Genomic DNA, 12,020 nt, shown 5'->3' with positions numbered 1-12,020 from the left:
CAGGCTGCACAATACTCCACTGTGTTTGGCGAGCGGCAAAGTGCAAGGCGGAGACATATGTTGCGCGTATGTCGGGACCTGGATGGCATTTGGGAGTGTATTTTTGTTCGGACGCCATTCCGAGAATGTGTGTTATGGATTGGAAAGCCGTCGCTTGTTACATCATGATCGCCGTGGATTTGCGCATATGTTTTTTGGGACACTTGGCAGAAGGTTCTTCCCTCCTTAAGGCGGTGGTAGATCGCGGGAGATGAATGACAAGTGCAAGGAGAATCTGGGAGTCCAATAGCTGACATGTATGGCAACATGTGGGAGGGAAGGGAGGGAGGGGGAGTGCACCGCCCAGCCTGCTTGCCCACCACAGGGAGTTTGTTTTTGTTTCTGGCTGCCAAGTTCCTGTCAGGAGGCGCCCCAAAGAGCAACTGCAGACTACTCCACACGGTCGGCTACACCCTCTCGTCTACAGCGTGGAGCTGATTTTCAGGCGCTTGCTTTATAACAGCGCTCTAATTTAAAGAAGATTCCAGATTTTGGTATCATGGCATACTTTGAAGAACTCCCACTTTTTGTTTGGCGGCTTTATTTGTGAGCACTTATAGAGTTATAACTAAGTGTGATTCCAGCTCGCTAAAAGATTGACACTAATTTACACTTATAAACGCGGGGATAAAACTGCACTTTACGAGGCCATTTGTTATGTTGCGGGTATCGTAAAAAACAGCACGCACTAAATTAAACTATACAAGAGGTTTCTGGCTATTGTAAAAACCGAGCAGCACTACATAAAAAGCATATTTAGCCAAGTGATTATGGTGAAGAAAAAAGCGGAATGATTTAATTATTCACTAATCATTTCGTTTCGGGTGCCACATGGAAAAATTTTGCTGTAATTAAAAGCATGACAGCAGTTAACGGGATGCGCGCATATGTGTTTGTGTGAGCCTGCGAGTGAAGGAGAGGTCAGACGTGGTCACGTAAGGAGCCGAGCCATCCGAGTAGGCGAGACAAGAGGAATCGTTTCCTCTGTCTGTATAAAGAAAGAAAAAACATTTGGGAGCATGAGAGGGAAAAGCGGATGGGAAAGATGGTGGCTGCGGTTGATGGCACAAGGCGGAAGAAAAAGAAAAAAAAACACTCTGATCAAAAACAAATATGGAAAGGCGGGATTGCCACGCGAGACAACGAGGGAGGCGGTGGGCAGGCGAGGCAGACCGCCGTGACCTACAGCCCGCCGAGTGTGAATCACTGGAGGCATGTGTTCCACATCAACCGCCGGGGCCACTTCCCAACCCACTTACAAGTCCCCATCTAAATCATGACTGGAAGGAAAGAAGGAACGAGACGGGGCTGGATGGAAGAGCGGTAAAGATAAAAGAATTCAAACTAGTGCCAATGCCAGTGTTTGAAACAAAAAGTAGAACCTCACAATTCTGAAGATGGAGTTTGATACAGGGGGGGGGGGGGATCCAATTATGTGGAGTTGACAGGAGCGACAAATTCGAGCTTACCCCCAAAACGTCAATCTTGCCCGTCTTTGGATGTGGAAATCTCCCCTCCAATCGATTGCGGCTTTTAAGCTCTGAGAGATGGGAAGAAAGAGAGGGGAAGATGTGAAGAGCTTTGTGTGCTTCTTTAGCCACGTGTTCCAGCTTTAGTGACTCTCAAGTTATGGCTCTGTCTGAAATCACCCTGTCGGGTTTTCCAATTGCTCGGACCTTCTCGCTCCTCTTATCTGTTGTCGTCGCTGAAAATGTGGCCTGCTGGATTCTTGACCTCATTTCCTTCCTTTACTTCCTGTTTGTGGATCTTAAGTGTCTATACTTGATGGCGTGAAGCCATTTTGTGCAATGGGGTGGTCTCTGTACGATGATTGGAGTGGACAGGAATGGAGTCTTGGGGAATCACATCTTCATCCTTGATGATGGGTGAAAGCAACGTACTGCAGACATTCACCTTTAAGTAGAAAATGGGGCCCCCTCGCCGCTGGATCTCAGCCAGCTAGGTCCATCCGCTTTTCAAACGCGACACCATTTACCACATGTGAAGGTCTCAATTGCGGCAAGTGGAGAGCGGTATCTCATGATACTCAATGTCAGGCCCATCACTGGCACCCGAGACTGTGATTTGTGTTCCTCAAGAGCGGCTGGTTAAAAGGGTTTCATCGTAGCCGCTTTCACACTCAAGTGAAATCAATCATCAGTTGCGGGACATACTGTTAGTCATTGTGACAGCGCTAACCCGCCACTGCCAATCACGAACCGGGGAGAGCGCAGGTGTCAGGTCACGGCAGCCCATCGGCAACAATTTCAATTTCGCCCGCCCCCCACTAACAATCTGGCTTTGGGAAAACGCTATCAGCAACTATAAACACAATCTAAGCCTGCCTCTGGATCTCAGGAGTGGAAAGCCCCTTTAGTCACATATGGATCACATGACCTTTCTTGACATAGAAGATCCCAATGGAAGGATGCAAATTTACACACGCTCCAACCAGACTCGCCTTTGTCCTTTAGTCAGCCCAACAGAACAATGAGGAGGGTCACGCAATCCTCCCAAGCGGGATGGAGCACATCCACACTGAGAAGAGGAAGAGGCAGATGCCGAAAAATGGACAGTCACCAACGTCTTATTGGTGATCAAATATGCAATGGCGGGTCATAGAAACAAAATAAAAATCATCAATTATTCATGATTGATGCAGCAATGAGTCAGATTATGAATTATTTCTAACATAAGGAAAAGTCACATCAACTTTTCAAATTCATTACTGCTGACTAATGCTTATTTCAAGATCATCTTTGTTGTCATTATTCATCAACCACAAAACGCTTAGCCCGTTCATGTAGCCGCAAAGTGTTGACAATAGATTTAGAAAAGACGGCGGTCCTCCAAACTCGCTTTCATATGCAAATGAGGCTTTACAGGCTTGGTTGGAAATGATTTAGGGTGGCGACCAAGCTCAGGGTCTTTATGTTTGATCTAGTCGCGGGCGCTCGTATATCACTCCTGATCATTTATCAATTAGCATCTCTCGGCCACCTGTCGGACACATCCCAGCATAAAACATTCCTGCTCGCTCGGGCAGTTGCTATACGACGGGTAAGAAAACAAACCAATGGATTACGTAACCGACATCCCAATGACAAATACTTGGAGTTGTTATTGCTCTTCAAAATGTGGAGCTGACACGACCTCAAAAGTTGTCTAGCTTGGAAAGCAACTGTTGTGGAAAATTACACAGCACAAAGTATGTGAAAGGTAAGTGTTAAAAAAAAATAAAAATTGTGTTTTGATGTTCCACCAGGCTTTATGATCTCAGCGCCCGGAGCCTCACGAGACACTCCGTGATGGGAGCAAAGGCAAATAAAACATTTCTCAAAGACTTGAGGAATTTTAACTGCTGCCTGCTCGAGCCGCACAGATCCCCATTTTTGGAGATTTGTATGCAAATTTGAGCTTTCGTGCAAAGCCCCTCGCTGGCACGAGACAATACCTTCAAACCCAACACCGCCCCCATAAAAGCCCTTCAAACTTTTTTGGGGGTTATTTAGAAATACTCAAAATGTAGTTGAAGAGATAAATGGCAGAAAAATAAAGGCTCAATCCATCAAAACACAATGTAAGGACAAAGTCGATTTGCCAAGTCTTCATTTAGCAGCATTCAAACATTTAAGTCACACTCTTCACGCAGCTTAGCAGTGAAATTGCTCAATCAGTCTCGAATGAGACATTAAAGTTAAGAAGAGGAAGGAGGGGGTGGGGGGGGGGGAGCATGCTTGGACTTCATCCAGGAAACTTGTGGAAGTAAGATTCATACCTGAGATAGAATTGCCCTTGAAAATGACTTTTTTCTCATAGACAATAATTGGGCATTAAATATAATAAATAAAAGATTAATATTGTGGTAAAATTGAATTTTTTTGTTTTTACACTGAAATTAGATTTATTCATCTTGTGCGTCACGGCTGTGTTAGCATTAGGAGCACATGAGCGTTACACACAAAGCCAACGATTGTGCAAGCAAATGTAATTTACAGAGTAGTACATTCAGTGATATTAATTATAAATAGACAAGCGAACATTTGTGCTGCTAGCAATCAAAAGTGCCTTCACACCAACGTGTCACCTCCTGAGTCAAGTCTGTACGCTGAGAAACATCTGAAGGTCTGTTGCAACATTGCACCATGCCTTGAAACCGGATGGAAAATTCCAGCGACTGGTCGACCTCACCCCCTGACTGGTCGCCTAGCCCTCTCGGGGAACATAAAAATTCCCGCTGTGATTCTCCAAATGGAATCACCTTTCGAATCAATACATTTCCAGAGGCTACGTGGAAGATAAACAATCTCACACTTGGCTGCAGACAAGGAAAGTGCATAGCGGTGTCATCTGGACAAAATATTGCCCGAGCAAGATAAAGGCTATCGGCGGGGGTGCTGTTTGAAGACAGCAGGAAGGAGGAGGGTGATGGGTGACCAGGAAAAGGTTTGACCTTTGGGGCCAATAGGTGATTAGTAACATTTATCATACCTGCAAATCTGCTAAAGGAGCAGCCGGACGGCTTCTCTCGGAAGGATTCCGCCACATGTCTGGCAACCCATGTTTATGACACGGATAAATATTGAAATCCCTTAAGTGGAAAAATATGTCTTGCTGGCTGGCACACAGCAGTGGCAGCGTTACATCATTGACACCATTTTGAGAGCACGGCCTGGGTTGGATCACGGCTTTCAATAGTCGGCGGTGCGGTGCGGTGCCAAGCGAAAGCCGTGTATTTCATGCGTGGTGAGCCAGGCTTCAAACTTGGGTTCATTGGAAAGGAAAACAATAGTCGGAGGATGAAGAGATTTTGCTATGTGGTTAAATAGGAGGCTTACGCTTAATGAAAGCCAGGCAAGGTATTCGCATCTGCACACAAGCGAGCCACAGAGACACGGTTCAGTCACATGGAGGAAATGACAAAGAGCCAATTGAGAGCAGGAACTAGTTTTGGCTCCACCAGCCGCGCCCCTGACAGCCACCCGATAAATTCATAGATTCTTGGGCTTGGTGCCAAACAAGAATGAGAAAATCCTCTCGACGTAGGTCACTAATAAAAAACTCTTAGGCAACGAGCATCCTTCAAATGATTTTGTAATTAAAACAAACACTGCGGCGCAATTAAACACAATGACTTGCGTTATCCTACTGGACATAAATTAAACAAATTGAAAGTGACAGTTCTATGTCATTTCCCACACTCCGACATACAATCGTATCCTAAAAAGAAATAATAGGAACGGCTGAATGCGAGTCAAATCACCGTGGAGCAAAAAGGGAGCCCCGCCTGGAAGCGAGTCAACATATTTCACACATGTAAGGTGTAGAAACAACACACTCGGGGGCGCCCGCCTTCATTTCGATGAAAATACATCTCGACGTGAGGAAATAAAAGCATTTTGAAGCCCCCCTTTTGCTACCGAGCGGCCTCCCGTAATGTGCCCAGTCAATGGACTGTGTGGGTCTATTCAAGTGCAGACGGGCCTCAGCACAGCTATAAATAATGTCGGGCGGCTCGCGTGAAACCCTAATCACCATTGTGCTGTCAGCCGGCAGACAGGACCGCTTGTTTAATTTACTGCGACACATCTGTCTCAGTTCTGCCCAATTTAATTCGGCAATTTCAAACGAGTAACTTTTGCAACCATCGATCCGTATCCGTTACTGCTACGAATCAACAAAAGTGCAATCTTCATGCATCTTCGTCGGACCTACTAACGGTTTTCGTAGCGAACCGGTGTCACGCGGCGAGATGCGAAAACAACAAAAAAAAAAAAGGCGAGACTGACGCCATCAACGCTCGATAACCACACCTCATTATCGGTCATATTACTCGCACTTCATTATATTACGATTCCATTAGCGTGGCTGCATTTACATACGGCGGTCACCTCTTTATAGACGCCGCGATAAAAAACAAAAAAAATTACGGTAATACAAAGAGTGCAGGTTAAAAAAAACGAAATTGTGTCGGGATGCCGAACAAATGTATGGCCGGAGTATTTGAAGGCTTCACACTTCATGGATGCACACAGGTAACAAGTTGCACACCGGCAATCATTTCACTCAATCGTATGAGGCGGTAATTCAGGCTCGCCAGCTGGGAGCGGAGAAATCCAGCCATCCAAAAGGCTCTTCAGTGCAACATGACAGTGATAAGGCCTGATGGCTCATCACCCAGTCTGGCTGCACCATGACGACAGCCCGCACAGACAAAATAAGTGGCTCACTAGCTTTATAGTCGTGACGCTCACGAGCCGAGGCAGCGGTGCAGTACGGGTGGGAGGAGGAGGGGGGAACGCACACTGCCGCCGAGGACATGCTAGCTGCCGCGGCTAGCAAGGACTCATCGTCCTGGACCCATTATCTCCCCCGCCGCCGTGATGAATGCGGCGTGCAACTTGAGCTAATGTGCAAGCAGCTGCGACTGAACCAGCTGGCTAACACACAGTCAGCGCACGGGAGGCACAATGGAGAGGATTTGTTCCAGAGTCGGAATGCTTTGCACTGCGTCGTGATTGGAAACTGTGCACGTGTGTAATGTTTTCGCAAGGTCTTACGAAGATGAAGGATAATGCAATCCAGACAATAACTGACGCCATCCGGTGCAAAAAATATCTTGTCTTTTGCAATTCCTTTTTAATACGTGGCCCCGATCTCAAATTCCATTGTATATTAAAAATGCGTGGCCCTGTTGGCTTTCTGATAACACAACATTATAACAACAACAGAGCTCTTTCACTTAAAATTGCAGTTATCAAGCTAGGCTAGCCTTTTGTGTATGAAAAAAAACCCCATATATTCTTTATCCTCTGTGAAGAACGACTACTATCACAAAGCTGCTGCATTGTACTGCCCCCCGGTGGCCGTGACAAAAGAGTAGGAAAAAAAAATTGAAATAAAAATGTTTCAAGTTACAAGTGTGGCGGCAGAACAGATTGAATTTGTATCTTAAGGGCACTGCTTTTATGAGTGGATCCGTTCTACTGACAGACAAGCAATACAACAAATCAAGGCAACTAAATGTGTCAATGATTTCAAGGTCGAGCAAAGCAATTTATGCCGTGAAACGCAGTCCCAATCGATAAAAGGATAATGTGTTATATGGGTCTTTATCTCAACCTCATTAGGGGGGGGGGAAAAAACGTGGCCTGATTCTTGAGGCAAATTAACATAGTTGAAGAACCTAAAATATCGCCAGCGACGATCCATTCTGGGACACTTTGTCACGAGACATGCGATGGAGAGATTAGCCATGGAAACGCCGTGTATTGATGAGCTTCGACTCTCAGTAAATGGACACGTTTTATCTCTTAAGGCTTCATGGGAATTATCTTCTAATTTCTGCATGCGAGCCGCTTCCATCTATAGAAACGATTTGATGAAGTCATTTCGAAACAAAAAGGAGATAAATGTAATTTCCACAGATACAATGTTATATCATTTACAGTATGCAAATTTGGGTATCGTTCTCATATATAGGTTGTTAAAAGTTATCTTCCTAAAAATAACCTGGATCGATCCCTACCATGAAAATTAATCAGACATTCCTTGGAAAGACACGAGATTCTTTCAGCGTGTGCTTGGATAACCCCGCCGGCCTCGGACCGCTTTGCAAGCGACCCTCTCTCCGGGCTTGAGGTGAATATCAAGCACGAGGTGTCCTGCCGCTTTAAGGCCGAGATGAAAGGGTTATTCTACCAGCCTGACCTAATTGCGCTCTCGCTCCGCTGACGCGAACACTGCGAGCGGTGCACTCTGACACCTAAAGATTATTTAATACCATCAAAAGAGAAATGGAAGGAGAGTTAAAAGAGAGGAGAGTTAACTCTGGCGTGTCTGAAAAATAATCAGAAAAAAAAACAAAACACATCAGTATGCACAAGTGGGCCTGCCTAAGTGCCGCCGGCCAACATGAGTGGAGCTTTCACATCTCAACATCACAGACTCTTCTCCTCTTCCCAAAAAAAAAAAAAAAATCCCACTCGGCTGCAGCTACATTCTCTTGGTATCAGCTCCCGCCCTTCTTCCCTCTCACTTTTCCCACACTCACCCCAGTCCCTGAGGCACTGACGACGTCATTGGACACCACAGCCAAACCACTGTAATATAGCAATTTATTTGAACTTACTCGGGCAAAGTCGGCCTTGTTTCGTTTCGTCTGCCTTATTAGCGTCGGGCTTGTGTTTGAATACTTTTACTTACTCGGATTGGAACTTTTTGCAAGTGATGCTTTGAGTGAAAACAAAGAGGAAACCAAAATAGTACATTTTGACATTGTGGGGGCAAGACTGGGTGGAGGTGTTTACCATTAAACAAGCTCTGGGTGACATCTCTGTAGGGAGCGTGTCTCACCTGTCAGTGCTTGGTGTGTTTGTGCTACATGGCCACAGCTTTGGGCTTGTCAAAAAAAAAAAAAAAGCAGGCGAGAGGCTTGCCGTGGCGAGGAGATGCGTCGAGCGCTGCAGGCCAAATTAAACCAAAGCACCTGTCACTGGGAAAGACAAAAAAGAAGAAAGAAAAAAAATGAGAGGGGGCTTTTCCACCTCCATCCAAACTTTACCACTAGTTCAACGAACGCTTCCTGTTTTGCGAGTTCAAGCTGCACGACAAAGTGACAAAATGTCATCGGGGAGATTTGTGCCAAGCGAGATGAGGACACAAGATATGAAAAAAAAAAAAAAAAAAATGACAGTACTGACTTGAAGGCTGCAGTCTTTAGAGAGGAAAAATGTCCAGTAATGGAGAAAAATATGGCAGACCAGTAGGAAGACATGAGTGGGCACTTCCAGCGTGACACAGACGCCACCCTGATGACACATTTAGTCCAACGCGATAACCAAGGCGACTAACGACATCCCGTTGATGCATGTCAAAGAGGCCCAGATGAACGAAGTCGATTTAATCCCAACTCAAAGGGCAATATCGTGAAAAAACACATTTCCGCTATAATCGAACGGCATAACGTGCAACTACGAGCGACACCCACCAGGAAAAGTGACAAGGTAGGAAAACCCTCAAAGATACTAAACTTCCCAAAAGATGACAAGCTGTCAACCGCATCTTGTCTGAATGTCACCGGCTGTCAAAGGAAACAGGAAGTGGGCTGAGGTGTCATTTCGTGTGTCGCAGGAACGTTACAATTCAATAAATCAAACGTCACACGCATAAAGTGGTGTGAGGTGAGGCGTGTAAACACAGCACAAGTGCTTGTTACACTTGTTTAATAAAATACCCACAGACTATAATCTGTACTTTTTTTTACAAGATGGAATTTTACAAGATCATTTTGCCGGGCTACAAAACTACAAACAGTGCTGACGTTTGATTTGACAGAATTTGGCAGGGTTTAATGCAAAGTGTTTACAAATGGCTCGGAATTGGGATTTTCAGCCAAGTCACTGATGCAAGAGTGCTTTTCACCCAGTTCAAAATTGCACATTGTATATTTGAGTAGCTTGAAATAACATGCTAGCTTAAGGCTGACACAATGCAAGACACTACAGAATACACCATATTGAAAAAAACCTGCAATATGGTAGTTGAATATCACAATATTGATATTATTGCTTTTTTTTTTTACCAACTAATGAAACAATTACATGTTTCCCATGCTACAAAATAAGCAAGCTACAAATATTCTTACCTTATTAATTGAAATGAACCTTGATAATATTCAAATACCAGATGTATGCCCAGAATTTATTGACTGAGCATATAAAATATTGCCAACCCATAGTGAGCGTTTTATTTGTGCGGCCAAGATTACATTTCCATGCCAAGCTTGCTGACAGACAAACAAACCTATCGACGCTGCACAATATTCGACAATAAAAGTCCAATTCTCGCCGACTTTCACACAAAACAAGCCGGTGCACGAATGTTTATTATTTTTAAATAAAAGACAGGTCAAATTAGCGCGCGCCAGGTGATGGAGGTGGCCGGCGGCGCTGAGCCGTGCGTTATTAAGTGTTGACAAGCTGTCAGAGTTGGAGTACTACCTGGGACCTGTTGGCTCCTCCTCGATAGTCCTCCTCCTCCTGATCCCTTCCGGGGCTGTTCGGTGGAAGTTCGGTCACGCAGCTTTTGCCTCCACCCCTGCTTGTCCTTCAAACTTTGCCGGCTGGGGCTTGATATTGTCCTCCCGAGCGGATCGGTTCGGTCCCCGTGCGTAATGAGAACCAGTCGGTGCGTAACGGTGCATTTAGGGCCAGCGCACCGCGTTGGGAGAACAGACGAGTTTGGAGCGCAGCTCCTCTCGATGGCAACCATCGGCGACTCGCTTCGGTTCGGAAAGCCAACCCCGGCGTTGAGCCCGCCCCTTTCCTCTCATGAGGTCCAGTGGTGGAGAGTGGACGTCCTGCACCTCTTTGCTCCACTCCAGATGTGCACGGTGCTCTGCACGAATAATATTACAAATAAAAATCTTTAAAAAAAAAAAACCATCATATTAAACCTTTGCACATTATGTGCGGTTTTTTTTTCGCAATTTAAAGTGATAGAGCACTTATTTGGCTATTTTCTTCAGTAAAAAGTTAATATTATAAATATTTTCGCTAACGTCACAGAACAGCTCATACACACTCATTTTCAGAAAAGCCTGAGATTTTGGTTGTTGTTGTTTAATTTCATGCTTGATGGGAGGGTCGGCACTCCAGAGACCCAACTATTTATACACAAAAGTCCATTTTTCCATAATATGTCCCCTTTAACATTCCCACAATCATATTGGGTTTTGAGTCAAAGGGTTGTTGTGTAGCTAGAAAATGTAAACACAAGAGTGCCGGTTAAATGTGTATTATTCTCCAGGCTATGTAAGCGAGCTGAAAAAAAAAAAAAAAGATTATATCACCCATAATCGTAAAATGGAGAAAATAAGTCAGGGAGTGTTCCGTATGTCTAAACTACGGGTGGGAAAACTTAACTCACTGTACATGCAATGTTTTAAATTATGGCAAATTGTCTTTTTTTATCTTTGTATGCAAACAGTTGGGTCTCTGGAGAAGATGCCCACCCATCAAGAAGGAAATTAAACATCTGCCTTTGCCTTATGCAGACCACAAATATCGAATGCACCGCACAAGTCATAAAATATCCAAATTAAAGCCCTTTGTTCACAAAACTCGGTCAATATCGACTCTGGATGAAAATCAAGCCCAAAAAAAAAATGGAAACAAAAGCTGGGAGCCTGCGCTTCTAAAAACAAATAAATTCTCAGAGCAACTGCCAGAAATAGCCAGAAATGCTTACAATATATAACATTGTAATATTTATTTTGCCATTGAATCCTTATTTTCATGAATTTAGTAAGGTTTTCTCATTTCTGGCTTCAACCCAAACAATAAAATGTTGTTGGTTGTCATAATAAGTTCCCGATGCCATTCCACTTTGGAGCCCAAAAGCCGAGAAATGATCACTTTGGAACGGCAAGATGCCTGGCTAGCGTTGTGGCTCTATTCAAATACATGGGAAATGTTTTGCATTAAATTTTAAACAACCTGGTCCCTCCTCTGTTGCGTGACTGTGCCGCCGTGTCCTGCTGAGAGTGCCATTAAAGCCGAAAATATCCTCCACAGATTCTGCGGTGTGACTTTGATACAATGTGCCTTTGGCTTTTCTCCCATTCTGTGTTCATTCTGTGTTCTTATGACTTCGTTCAAAGATTTATTCAAAGACGGTATCTGGCTGACGTCAGTTGGCTTTAGTTTAGTCGTCAATGCTTAATATAAACAAATAAATAAATAAATAAATGAAGGATACATTGGCATTCCTTGACACCCACGGCACTCACCGGACCCGGGCCCCGTCTTTTAAAGCCGTACACAATCAAAGTCACAGGTACAAGGTGAGAATGGCAACCTCAAGTGGGCAAAAAAAGGTCTCTTGTATCTAAAATGCACATTGTCCAAATGTTATTATCGTGTTGATATGGCTGCAGAGAGCGCCTTGTTTCCTTTGCCGTCTTTAGAGGCTCTTATGCT

General features: G+C 44.5%; 1 protein-coding gene across 2 annotated transcripts in view; it reads right to left on the bottom strand.

The window, feature by feature from the left end:
* Positions 1–11,559, bottom strand: part of raraa (retinoic acid receptor, alpha a) — a 70,717-nt gene extending 59,158 nt beyond the window's left edge. Inside the window, exons 1-3 of one of the 2 annotated variants that reach the window (XM_085903689.1) lie at positions 11,538–11,559; positions 10,041–10,437; positions 8,395–8,533 (exon numbers count right to left, since the gene is read on the bottom strand). The gene's annotated coding sequence lies outside the window, so the exon portion shown is untranslated. Of the gene's footprint in view, positions 1–1,508; positions 1,549–8,394; positions 8,534–10,040; positions 10,438–11,537 lie in introns of those variants that run through there. The other variant, XM_085903690.1, reaches the window with a different exon arrangement.
* Between the last annotated feature and the right edge of the window lie 461 nt (positions 11,560–12,020).

The sequence above is a fragment of the Syngnathus leptorhynchus genome, chromosome 22 (assembly GCF_054491065.1).
Source record: "Syngnathus leptorhynchus isolate UIUO chromosome 22, UIUO_Slep, whole genome shotgun sequence".
Lineage (NCBI taxonomy): Eukaryota > Metazoa > Chordata > Actinopteri > Syngnathiformes > Syngnathidae > Syngnathus > Syngnathus leptorhynchus.
The sequence above is the reverse complement of the archived record's forward strand: the minus strand, read 5'-3'. Positions and strand labels throughout refer to the sequence as shown.